Here is a 13,430-nt window from a genome sequence, read left to right on the forward strand (position 1 = left end):
TTCTTTAAGAATCCCTCCTGTTCTCCACTCATTACCTGTATTAACTGCACCTGTTTGAACTCGTTACCTGTATAAAAGACACCTGTCCACACACTCAATCAAACAGACTCCAACCTCTCCACAATGGCCAAGACCAGAGAGCTGTGTAAGGACATCAGGGATAAAATTGTAGACCTGCACAAGGCTGGGATGGGCTACAGGACAATAGGCAAGCAGCTTGGTGAGAAGGCAACAACTGTTAGCGCAATTATTAGAAAATGGAAGAAGTTCAAGATCACGGTCAATCACCCTCGGTCTGGGGCTCCATGCAAGATCTCACCTCGTGGGGCATCAATGATCATGAGGAAGATGAGGGATCAGCCCTGACCTGGTCAATGACCTGAAGAGAGCTGGGACCACAGTCTCAAAGAAAACCATTAGTAACACACTACGCCGTCATGGATAAAAATCATGCAGCGCACGCAAGGTACCCCTGCTCAAGCCAGCGCATGTCCAGGCCTGTCTGAAATTTGCCAATGACCATCTGGATGATCCAGAGGAGGAATGGGAGAAGGTCATGTGGTCTGATGAGACAAAAATTGAGCTTTTTGGTCTAAACTCCACTCGCCGTGTTTGGAGGAAGAAGAAGGATGAGTACAACCCCAAGAACACCATTCCAACCGTGAAGCATGAAGGTGGAAACATTCTTTGGGGATGCTTTTCTGCAAAGGGGACAGGATGACTGCACCGTATTGAGGGGAGGATGGATGGGGCCATGTATCGCGAGATCTTGGCCAACAACCTCCTTCCCTCAGTAAGAGCATTGAAGATGGGTCGTGGCTGGGTCTTCCAGCATGACAACGACCCGAAACACACAGCCAGGGCAACTAAGGAGTGGCTCCGTAAGAAGCACCTCAAGGTCCTGGAGTGGCCTAGCCAGTCTCCAGACCTGAACCCAATAGAAAATCTTTGGAGGGAGCTGAAAGTCCGTATTGCCCAGCGACAGCCCCGAAACCTGGAGGATCTGGAGAAGGTCTGTATGGAGGAGTGGGCCAAAATCCCGTGTTCAAACCTGGTCAAGACCTACAGGAAACGTATGATCTCTGTAATTGCAAACAAAGGGTTCTGTACCAAATATTAAAGTTCTGCTTTTCTGATGTATCAAATACTTATGTCATGCAATAAAATGCAAATTAATTACTTAAAAATCATACAATGTGATTTTCTGGATTTTTGTTTTAGATTTCGTCTCTCACAGTTGAAGTGTACCTATGATAAAAATTACAGACCTCTACATGCTTTGTAAGTAGGAAAACCTGCAAAATCGGCAGTGTATCAAATACTTGTTCTCCCCACTGTATATGCACAGCTCAAAAAAATAAAGGGAACACTTAAACAACACAATGTAACTCCAAGTCAATCACACTTCTGTGAAATCAAACTGTCCACTTAGGAAGCAACACTGATTGACAATAAATTTCACATGCTGTTGTGCAAATGGAATAGACAACAGGTGGAAATTATAGGCAATTAGCAAGACACCCCCAATAAAGAAGTGGTTCTGCAGGTGGTGACCACAGACCACTTCTCAGTTCCTATGCTTCCTGGCTGATGTTTTGGTCACTTTTGAATGCTGGCGGTGCTTTCACTCTAGTGGTAGCATGAGTCTACAACCCACACAAGTGGCTCAGGTAGTGCAGCTCATCCAGGATGTCACATCAATGCGAGCTGTGGCAAGAAGGTTTGCTGTGTCTGTCAGCGTAGTGTCCAGAGCATGGAGGCGCTACCAAGAGACAGGCCAGTACATCAGGAGACGTGGAGGAGGCCGTAGGAGGGCAACAACCCAGCAGCAGGACCGCTACCTCCGCCTTTGTGCAAGGAGGAGCAGGAGGAGCACTGCCAGAGCCCTGCAAAATGACCTCCAGCAGGCCACAAATGTGCATGTGTCTGCTCAAACGGTCAGAAACAGACTCCATGAGGGTGGTATGAGGGCCCGACGTCCACAGGTGGGGGTTGTGCTTACAGCCCAACACCGTGCAGGACATTTGGCATTTGCCAGAGAACACCAAGATTGGCAAATTCGCCACTGGTGCCCTGTGCTCTTCACAGATGAAAGCAGGTTCACACTGAGCACATGTGACAGACGTGACAGAGTCTGGAGACGCCGTGGAGAACGTTCTGCTGCCTGCAACATCCTCCAGCATGACCGGTTTGGCGGTGGGTCAGTCATGGTGTGGGGTGGCATTTCTTTGGGGGCCGCACAGCCCTCCATGTGCTCGCCAGAGGTAGCCTGACTGCCAATAGGTACCGAGATGAGATCCTCAGACCCCTTGTGAGACCATATGCTGGTGCGGTTGGCCCTGGGTTCCTCCTAATGCAAGACAATGCTAGACCTCATGTGGCTGGAGTGTGTCAGCAGTTCCTGCAAGAGGAAGGCATTGATGCTATGGACTGGCCCGCCCGTTCCCCAGACCTGAATCCAATTGAGCACATCTGGGACATCATGTCTCGCTCCATCCACCAACGACACGTTGCACCACAGACTGTTCAGGAGTTGGCGGATGCTTTAGTCCAGGTCTGGAAGGAGATCACTCAGGAGACCATCCGCCACCTCATCAGGAGCATGCCCAGGCATTGTAGGGAGGTCATACAGGCACGTGGAGGCCACACACACTACTGAGCCTCATTTTGACTTGTTTTAAGGACATTACATCAAAGTTGGATCAGCCTGTAGTGTGGTTTTCCACTTTAATTTTGAGGGTGACTCCAAATCCAGACCTCCATGGGTTGATACATTTGATTTCCATTGATAATTTTTGTGTGCTTTTGTTGTCAGCACATTCAACTATGTAAAGAAAAAAGTATTTAATAAGATTATTTAATTCATCAGATCTAGGATGTGTTGTTTAAGTGTTCCCTTTATTTTTTTGAGCAGTGTATATACACACATACACACATACACACACATACACATATACATACATATACAAAAATAACTTTGTTTAGTTTCAGACGTATGGTGAAAGAGAGGAAAGGTTTTTATCAAAGGGGTGTGTGTGAAAACAATGTGACCAGTTCTCCTTCAAGCACAGGAGAGGCAATGCAATGCAAGCTTTTTTTACCCAGGATGATGGAGGTGGCAGCCTACAATAACTCTGCCTCGAGCTTGAGGAAACATTGTAGAGGTAAGATAACTAGCTAGCTATGAATGATCAAACATTTCGCTATGGAAGGCTTTAGCAGCTAGTGTAGCTAGCTATCTAATAGTCTAGTTTTCTAGCATGCTAACATTAGCAAGCTATTCTTGTAGCTAAGTTAGCTAGTTAGCTACAGTGCCTTGCAAAATTATTCATCCCTGTTACAAGAGTGGGTCGCAATTCCGGAGCAACCCACTAGGTGTCATCCCCCGACAACCATAGGCACTTCCTCACTCACAGTCGGGACTAATTATCTGCCTATTGGTGTCACCTGTGTCTATCTGATACGCCTGTGTATTTATGCACTCACTTTCCTGTGTTCCCTTGCTCAGTTTTCTCTGCTAGTTCCTTAATATCAAGCAGAACGTATCAGTGTTGGATCACGTGACGGAGTTACAGGTACTCAAGAAGTGTTCTCCCTGTGTCATTGTGTTTTTCCAGTCAGAGTTAGTATTTCGCATTGTTTGCTGTCAGTCTGTTTTTTGGAGACCTACAGTTGAAGTCGGAAGTTTACATACACCTTAGCCAAATACACTAAACTACTAGAATAAAAGTAGAGAGAATGATTTATTTCAGCTTTTATTTATTTCATCACATTCCCAGTAGGTCAGAAGTTTACATACACTCAATTATAATTTGGTAGCATTGCCTTTAAATTGTTTAACTTGGGTCAAACATTTCGGATAGCCTTCCACAAACTTCCCACAATAATTTGGGTGAATTTTGGCCCATTCCTCCTGACAGAGCTGGTGTAACTGAATCAGGTTGGTAGACCTCCTTGTTCGCACACGCTTTTTCAGTTCTGCCCACACATTTTCTATAGGCTTGAGTATCAGGGCTTTGTGATGGCCACTCCAATACCTTGACTTTGTTGTCCTTAAGCCATTTTGCCACAACTTTGGAAGTATGCTTGGGGTCATTGTCCATTTGGAAGACCCATTTGCGACCAAGCTTTAACTTCCTGACTGATGTCTTGAGATGTTGCTTCAATATATCCACGTAATTTTCCTTCCTCATGATGCCATCTATTTTGTGAAGTGCACCAGTCCTTCCTGCAGCAAAGCAGCCCCACAGCATGATGCTGCCACCCCCGTGCTTCACGGTTTGGATGGTGTTCTTCGGCTTGCAAGCCACCCCCTTTTTCCTCCAAACATAACGATGGTCATTATGGCCAAACAGTTCTATTTTTGTTTCATCAGACCAGAGGACATTTCTCCAAAAAGTACGATCTTTGTCCCCATGTGCAGTTGCAAACCGTAGTCTGGCTTTTTTATGGCTGTTTTGGAGCAGTGGCTTCTTCCTTGCTGAGTGGCATTTCAGGTTATGTCGACATAGGACTCGTTTTACTATGGATATAGTACCTGTTTCCTCCAGCATCTTCACAAGGTCCTTTGCTGCTGTTCTGGGATTGATTTGCACTTTTCCCACCAAAGTACGTTCATCTCTAGGAGACAGAACGCGTCTCCTTCCTGAGCGGTATGACGGCTGCGTGGTCCCATGGTGTTTATACTTGCGTACTATTGTTTGTACAGATGATACCTTCAGGCGTTTGGAAATTGCTAACAAGGATGAACCAAACTTGTGGAGGTGTACCAACGGAATAGTCCGTTGTTTTGTATCCTGGCATTTGGACCACCAGTAAAGATCCTTGTTTTACCATACTTGCCTACTATCTATCCTGCACCACACCTGGGTCACACCTCACACCAACCCTTACAGAAAACTGAGCCAATATGGACCCAGCGGAGGTAGCACAGTATCATAGCTCATTGGCAGCGCAGGGATCCATGCTGGATCAGCATGACCGCAGCCTGCAGCAGATCATTGAGAATCTCCGCTAGCTGACGATCGCCGTGCAGAGCCGGGTGGACACCCGACCTGCCCCGGAAGCCAGCAGAGCGGATGAGGTACGACGGACGTCCATAGGGCTGCAGGGAATTCCTCACCCAGTGTTCCCTGATGTTTAGCCTGTAACCCTCCTCCTTCCCGACGGAGCAGGGCCTGGTGGCCTACATTGTCACGCTGTTGATGGGTCGTACCCTTTCCTGGACTACTGCGGAGTGGGAGAGCCAAACTCCGGCGTGCTCCGTGCACCTCTCGGGTGGTGTCGGGGCATGAGGCCGGGAGGCGGCTTATGGCTTGTCAGCAAGGTGACCGTTCGGTGGCGGACTATTCCGTGGAGTTCCGGACCCGGGCTCGAGAAGCAGGATGGGAGGAGGTCGCCCTGGTCATACTGTACGCTCAGGGGCTATCGGAGTGGATGAAGGACGAACTCTCCTTCAGGGAGCTGCCTGAGCAACTAGACGACCTTGTCGACCTCTCAGTGCGGGTGGACAATCGGTGTCATGAGAGGGTGTACGAGAGAGGCATGACGCAAGGCTCGCCTCCGTGTCTCCCTATCAGCCCGGAGGCTTTCCGCCGATTCAGGGAGGAGACACCTCAGGAGGAGGTTATGCAGCTGGGTGTGGCGCTCTTGTCCCGGATGAAGAGGCAGAGGCGTCTGCCCGAGGGACGTTGCCGGTACTGCAGCCATGCAGGTCAACACTGCGACTCATGCCCGGAGAAGCCGGGAAAACGGGAGGGCTCGCTGTTATCGGGAGAGGTGCTAGCCGGAACCGAAACCCCAACTCCAGAGACGCCCAAACCTTTCTCCCCATCAGGGTTCAGTGGGCGTCGGGCACATGCACATGCACTGGTGGATTCTGGGGCCGCGGGAAACCTGATTGACGCGGGTTTGGCCCAAGGGTGGAGCGTTCCATTACTCTCTCTCTGAGCCGGTTCCGATCATGGGCCTGGACGGCCGGCCGTTGGGGTCGGACTGCATCACCCGACACACTGTCCCCGTGCATGTCTGGGTGGCGGGGGGCTATGGGAGTATATCCAGTTTTTCATTGTGGACTCTCCGGAGTGTCCCCTCATCCTCGGGCACCCCTGGCTGGTCACCAACAACCCCCGGATAGACTGGTCCACGGGGTGGCTCATCCTGGAGGGAGACTCCGCCCCCGTCCTGTTCCAGTTGCCAACGACCACTCTTCAGCCCAAACCACTGTCCCAGACCACCTTCCAGTCCTCACCTCTTCCCCAGGTCCCGCACCCCCCGAATCGCCTACCACCCTATCGGTGGTTGCCACGGTGAGGACGGCAGCTACAGACTCGGTCACCGGCCCAGACCTGGCAGGCATTCCCCGGGAGTTTTGGGATCTGGGGGAGGGGTTTAGTAAGAGGCATGCCAAGGGCCTACCTCCTCACAGGCCTTATGACTGCGCTATCGATCTCCTGCCGGGTGCCTTCCCCCCACCATGTGGGTGCATCCCACATTCCATGTGTCCCTCCTCTAGCCCGTCGTCACCTGTCCCCTGGCTCCCCCTCCTCGTCCTGTTCCCCCTCTGCACATCGTCGGAGGGCAGATGGCTTTTACGGTGGACCGGATCCTGGACTGCCAGTGGGTGGGGAGGGCTCTCCTATTTCTGGTGGACTGGGAGGGTTATGGGCCGGTGGGTGCACAGGAGGGACATTCTGGACCCAGGGCTTATACAGCATTCCTTCGCACTGTTACAGGAGTGGGTTGCAGTTCCGGAGGGACCCACTAGGTGTCATCCTCCGGAAACCATAGGCACCTCCTCACTCACAGTCGGGAGTTACAGTGAGAAATTTTTTTATTTGATCCCCTGCTGATTTTGTACGTTTGCCCACTGACAAAGAAATGATCAGTCTATAATTTTAATGGTAGGTCTATTTGAACAGTGAGAGACAGAATAAGAACAAAAAAATCATGTCAAAAATGTCATAAATTAATTTGCATTTTAATGAGGGAAATAAGTATTTGACCCCCTCTCAATCAGAAAGATTTCTGGCTCCCAGGTGTCTTTTATGCAGGTAACGAGCTGAGAATAGGAGCACACTCTTAAAGGGAGTGCTCCTAATCTCAGTTTGTTACCTGTATAAAAGACACCTGTCCACAGAAGCAATCAATCAATCAGATTCCAAACTCTCCACCATGGCCAAGACCAAAGAGTTCTCCAAGGATGTCAAGGACAAGATTGTAGACCTACACAAGGCTGGAAGGGGCTACAAGACCATCGCGAAACAGCTTGGTGAGAAGGTGACAACAGTTGGTGCGATTATTCGCAAATGGAAGAAACTCAAAAGAACTGTCAATCTCCCACGGCCTGGGGCTCCATGCAAGATCTCACCTCGTGGAGTTGCAATGATCATGAGAACGGTGAGGAATCAGCCCAGAACTACACGGGAGGATCTTGTCAATGATCTCAAGGCAGCTGGGACCAAAGTCACCAAGAAAACAATTGGCAACACACTACGCTGTGAAGGACTGAAATCCTGCAGTGCCCGCAAGGTCCCCCTGCTCAAGAAAGCACATATACATGCCCGTCTGAAGTTTGCCAATGAACATCTGAATGATTCAGAGGAGAACTGGGTGAAAGTGTTGTGGTCAGATGAGACCAAAATTGAGCTCTTTGGCATCAACTCAAATCGCTGTGTTTGGAGGAGGAGGAATGCTGCCTATGACCCCAAGAACACCATCCCCACCATCAAACATGGAGGTGGAAACATTATGCTTTGGGGGTGTTTTTCTGCTAAGGGGACAGGACAACTTCACTGCATCAAAGGGACGATGGACGGGGCCATGTACCGTCAAATCTTGGGTGAGAACCTCCTTCCCACAGCCAGGGCATTGAAAATGGGTCGTGGATGGGTATTCCAGCATGACAATGACCCAAAACACACGGCCAAGGCAACAAAGGAGTGGCTCAAGAAGAAGCACATTAAGGTCCTGGAGTGGCCTAGCCAGTCTCCAGACCTTAATCCCATAGAACATTTGTGGAGGGAGCTGAAGGTTCGAGTTGCCAAACGTCAGCCTCGAAACCTTAATGACTTGGAGAAGATCTGCAAAGAGGAGTGGAACAAAATCCCGCCTGAGATGTGTGCAAACCTGGTGGCAAACTACAAGAAACATCTGACCTCTGTGATTGCCAACAAGGGTTTTGCCACCAAGTACTAAGTCATGTTTTGCAGAGGGGTCAAATACTTATTTCCCTCATTAAAATGCAAATCAATTCATAACATTTTTGACATGCGTTTTTCTGGATTCTTTTGTTGTTTTTCTGTCTCTCACTGTTCAAATAAACCTACCATTAAAATTATAGACTGATCAATTCTTTGTCAGTGGGCAAACGTACAAAATCAGCAGGGGATCAAGTACTTTTTTCCCTCACTGTGGTATTTCGTATTGTTTGCTGTCAGCCTGTTTTTTGGAGACCTACAGTGCCTTGCAAAAGTATTCATCCCCCTTGTTGTTTTTCCAATTTTGTTGCATTACAACCTGTAATTTAAATTGATTTTTATTTGGATTTCATGTAATGGACATACACAAAATAGACCAAATTGGTGAAGTGAAATGAAAAAAATTACTTCTTTCAAAAAATCAAAAAAATAAATAACGGAAAATTGGTGCGTGCATATATATTCTCCCCCTTTGCTATGAAGCCCCTAAATACAATCTGGTGCAACCAATTACCTTCAGAAGTCACATAATTAGTTAAATAAAGTCCACCTGTGTGCAATCTAAGAGTCACATGATCTGTCACATGATCTCAGTGTATATATACACCTGTTCTGAAAGGCCCCAGAGTCTGCAACACCACTAAGCAAGGGGCACCACTAAGCAAGCGGCACCCTGAAGACCAAGGAGCTCTCCAAACTGGTCAGGGACAAAGTTTTGGAGAAGTACAGATCAGGGTTGGGTTATAAATAAATATCCGAAGCTTTGAACATCCCACGGAGCACAATTAAATCCATTAATAAAAAATGGAAAGAGTATAGCACCACAACAAACCTGCCAAGAGCGGGCCTCCCACCAAAACTCACAGACCAGGCAAGGAGGGCATTAATCAGAGAGGCAACAAAGAGACCAAAGATAACCCTGAAGGAGCTGCAAAGCTCCACAGCGGAGATTGGAGTATCTGTCCATAGGACCACTTTAAGCCGTACACTCCACAGAGCTGGACTTTACGGAAGAGTGGCCAGAAAAAAGCGTTTGGTGTTCGCCAAAAGGCATGTGGGAGATTCCCCAAACATATGGAAGAAGGTACTCTGGTCAGATGAGACTAAAACTGAGCTTTTTGGCCATCAAGGAAAACGCTATGTCTGGCGCAAACCCAACACCTCTCATCACCCCTAGAACATCATCCCCATGCTGTGGGGATGTTTTTCATCGTCAGGGACTGGGAAACAGGTCAGAATTGAAGGAATGATGGATGGCGTTAAATACAGGGAAATTATTTTACATTTACATTTATGTCATTTAGCAGACGCTCTTATCCAGAGCGACTTACAAATTGGTGCATTCACCTTATAGCCAGTGGGATAACCACTTTACCTTTTTTTTTTTTTTTTTTGGGGGTGGGGGGTGGGGGTGGGGTGGGGTGGGGTAAGGGGGGGTTAGAAGGATTACTTTATCCTATCCCAGGTGTTCCTTAAAGAGGTGGGGTTTCAAATGTCTCCGGAAGGTGGTGAGTGACTCCGCTGGCGTCGTGAGGGATCTTGTCCCACCATTGGGGTGCCAGAGCAGCGAACAGTTTTGACTGGGCTGAGCGGGAGGTAGGGGAGCCAGCAGGCCAGAGGTGGATGAATGCAATGCCTTCGTTTGGGTGTAGGGACTGATCAGAGCCTGAAGGTACGGAGGTGCCGTTCCCCTCACAGCTCCGTAGGCAAGCACCATGGTCTTGTAGCAGATGCGAGCTTCAACTGGAAGCCAGTGTAGTGTGCGGAGGAGCGGGGTGACGTGAGAGAACTTGGGAAGGTTGAACACCAGACGGGCTGCGGCATTCTGGATGAGTTGTAGGGGTTTAATGGCACAGGCAGGGAGCCCAGCCAACAGCGAGTTGCAGTAATCCAGACGGGAGATGACAAGTGCCTGGATTAGGACCTGTGCCGCTTCCTGTGTAAGGCAGGGTCGTACTCTCCGAATGTTGTAGAGCATGAACCTACAGGATCGGGTCACCGCCTTGATGTTAGCGGAGAACGACAGGGTGTTGTCCAGGGTCACGCCAAGGCTCTTCGCACTCTGGGAGGAGGACACAACGGAGTTGTCAACCGTGATGGCGAGATCATGGAACGGGCAGTCCTTCCCCGGGAGGAAGAGCAGCTCCGTCTTGCCAAGGTTCAGCTTGAGGTGGTGATCCGTCATCCATACTGATATGTCTGCCAGACATGCAGAGATGCGATTCGCCACCTGGTTATCAGAAGGGGGAAAGGAGAAGATTAGTTGTGTGTCGTCTGCATAGCAATAATAGGAGAGGCCATGTGAGGATATGACAGAGCCAAGTGACTTGGTGTATAGCGAGAATAGGAGAGGTCCTAGAACTGAGCCCTGGGGGACACCAGTGGTGAGAGCACGTGGTGCGGAGACAGCTTCTCGCCACGCCACTTGGTAGGAGCGACCGGTCAGGTAGGACGCAATCCAAGAGTGAGCTGCGCCGGAGATGCCCAGCTCGGAGAGGGTGGAGAGGAGGATCTGATGGTTCACAGTATCAAAGGCAGCAGACAGGTCTAGAAGGACAAGAGCAGAGGAGAGAGAGTTAGCTTTAGCAGTGCGGAGAGCCTCCGTGACACAGAGAAGAGCAGTCTCAGTTGAATGACCAGTCTTGAAACCTGACTGGTTTTGGATCAAGAAGGTCATTCTGAGAGAGATAGCAAGAGAGTTGGCTAAAGACGGCACGCTCAATAGTTTTGGAGAGAAAAGAAAGAAGGGATACTGGTCTGTAGTTGTTGACATCAGAGGGATCGAGTGTTGGTTTTTTAAGAAGGGGTGCAACTCTCGCTCTCTTGAAGACGGAAGGGACATAGCCAGCGGTCAAGGATGAGTTGATCAGCGAGGTGAGGTAAGGAGAAGGTCACCGGAGATGGTCTGGAGAAGAGAGGAGGGATAGGGTCAAGCGGGCAGGTTGTTGGGCGGCCGGCCGTCACAAGTCGCAAGATTTTATCTGGAGAGAGAGGGGAGAAAGAAGTCAAAGCATAGGGTAGGGCAGTGTGAGCAGGACCAGCAGTGTCATTTGACTTAACAAAACGAGGATCGGATGTCGTCAACCTTCTTTTCAAAATGGTTGACGAAGTCATCCACAGAGAGGGAGGAGGGGGGGGATTCAGCAGGGAGGAGAAGGTGGCAAAGAGCTTCCTAGGGTTAGAGGCAGATGCTTGGAATTTAGAGTGGTAGAAAGTGGCCTTAGCAGCAGAAACAGATGAAGAAAATGTAGAGAGGAGGGAGTGAAAAGATGCCAGGTCCGCAGGGAGTCTAGTTTTCCTCCATTTCCGCTCGGCTGCCCGGAGCCCTGTTCTGTGAGCTCGCAATGAGTCATCAAGCCACGGAGCTGGAGGGGAGGACCGAGCCGGCCGGGAGGATAGGGGACATAGAGAGTCAAAGGATGCAGAAAGGGAGGAGAGGAGGGTTGAGGAGGCAGAATCAGGAGATCGGAGGGAGAAGGATTTAGCAGAGGGAAGAGATGATAGGATGGAAGAGGAGAGAGTAGCGGGAGAGAGAGAGTGAAGGTTGCGACGGCGCATTACCATCTGAGTAGGGGCAGAGTGAGTAGTGTTGGAGGAGAGCGAAAGAGAAAAGAATACAAAGTAGTGGTCGGAGACATGGAGGGGAGTTGCAGTGAGATTAGTAGAAGAACAGCATCTAGTAAAGATGAGGTCAAGCGTATTGCCTGCCTTGTGAGTAGGGGGGGATGGTGAGAGGGTGAGGTCAAAAGAGGAGAGGAGTGGAAAGAAGGAGGCAGAGAGAAATGAGTCAAAGGTAGACGTAGGGAGGTTGAAGTCCCCCAGAACTGTGAGGGGTGAGCCATCCTCAGGAAAGGAACTTATCAAGGCGTCAAGCTCATTGATGAACTCTCCAAGGGAACCTGGAGGGTGATAGATGACAAGGATGTTAAGCTTAAATGGGCTAGTGACTGTGACAGCATGGAATTCAAATGAGGAGATAGACAGATGGGTCAGGGGAAAAATAGAGAATGTCCATTTGGGAGAGATGAGGATTCCTGTGCCACCACCCCGCTGTCACGATCGTCGGATACAGAGGACCAAGGCGCAGCGTTGAAGGCGAACATACTTTTTATTGAATGATTACACGAACAAAACAACAAACGATAACGTGACGTCCTCGGTCTAACACAAACCACACTGGAACAAGATCCCACACCCCACTGTGGCAAACAGACTGAATAAATATGGTCCCCAATCAGAGACAACCAGCAACAGCTGACACTAGTTGCCTCTGATTGAGAACCACTTTGGCCAACCTAGAAACACAACAACTAGAATCGACAAAGGAAACTCACACCCTGGCTCAACATACAAGTGTCCCCAGAGCCAGGGCGTGACACCCGCTGACCAGATGCTCTCGGGGTATGCGAGAACACATGGTCAGACGAGGAGAGAGCAGTAGGAGTAGCAGTGTTTTCAGTGGTAATCCATGTTTCCGTCAGCGCCAAGAAGTCGAGGGACTGGAGGGTAGCATAGGCTGAGATGAACTCTGCCTTGTTGGCAGCAGAACGGCAGTTCCAGAGGCTGCCTGAGACCTGGAACTCCACGTGGGTGGTGTGTGCAGGGACCACCAGGTTAGAGAGGCAGCAGCCACGCGGTGTGAGGTGTTTGTATAGCCTGTGCGTAGAGGAGAGAACAGGGATAGACAGAGGCATAGTTGACAGGCTGCAGAAAATGGCTACAATAATGCAAAGGAGATCGGAATGAAATGAACTAAACATCTGGGAAGGGAAACCTGTCTCAGTCTTCCAGAGATTTGAGACTGGGATGGAGGTTCACCTTCCAGCAGGACAATGACCCTAAGCATACTGCTAAAGCAACACTCGAGTGGTTTAAGGGGAAACATTTAAATATATTGGAATGGCCTAGTAAAGCCCAGACCTCAATCAAATTGAGAATCTGTGGTATGATTTAGAGATTGCTGTACACCAGCGGAACCCATCCAACTTGAAGGAGCTGGAGCAGATTTGCCTTGAAGAATGGGTAAAGATCCCAGTGGCTAGATGTGCCAAATTATAGAGACATACCCCAAGAGACTTGCATCTGTAATTGCTGCAAAAGGTGGCTCTACAAAGTATTGACTTTGGGGGGTGGGGGGGGGGAATAGTAATGGACGCTCAAGTTTTCTGTTTTTTGTCTTATTTCTTGTTTTTTTCACAATAAAAAACATTTTGCATCTTCAAAGTGGTAGGC

Source organism: Coregonus clupeaformis, chromosome 36 (genome assembly GCF_020615455.1).
Source record: "Coregonus clupeaformis isolate EN_2021a chromosome 36, ASM2061545v1, whole genome shotgun sequence".
NCBI lineage: Eukaryota > Metazoa > Chordata > Actinopteri > Salmoniformes > Salmonidae > Coregonus > Coregonus clupeaformis.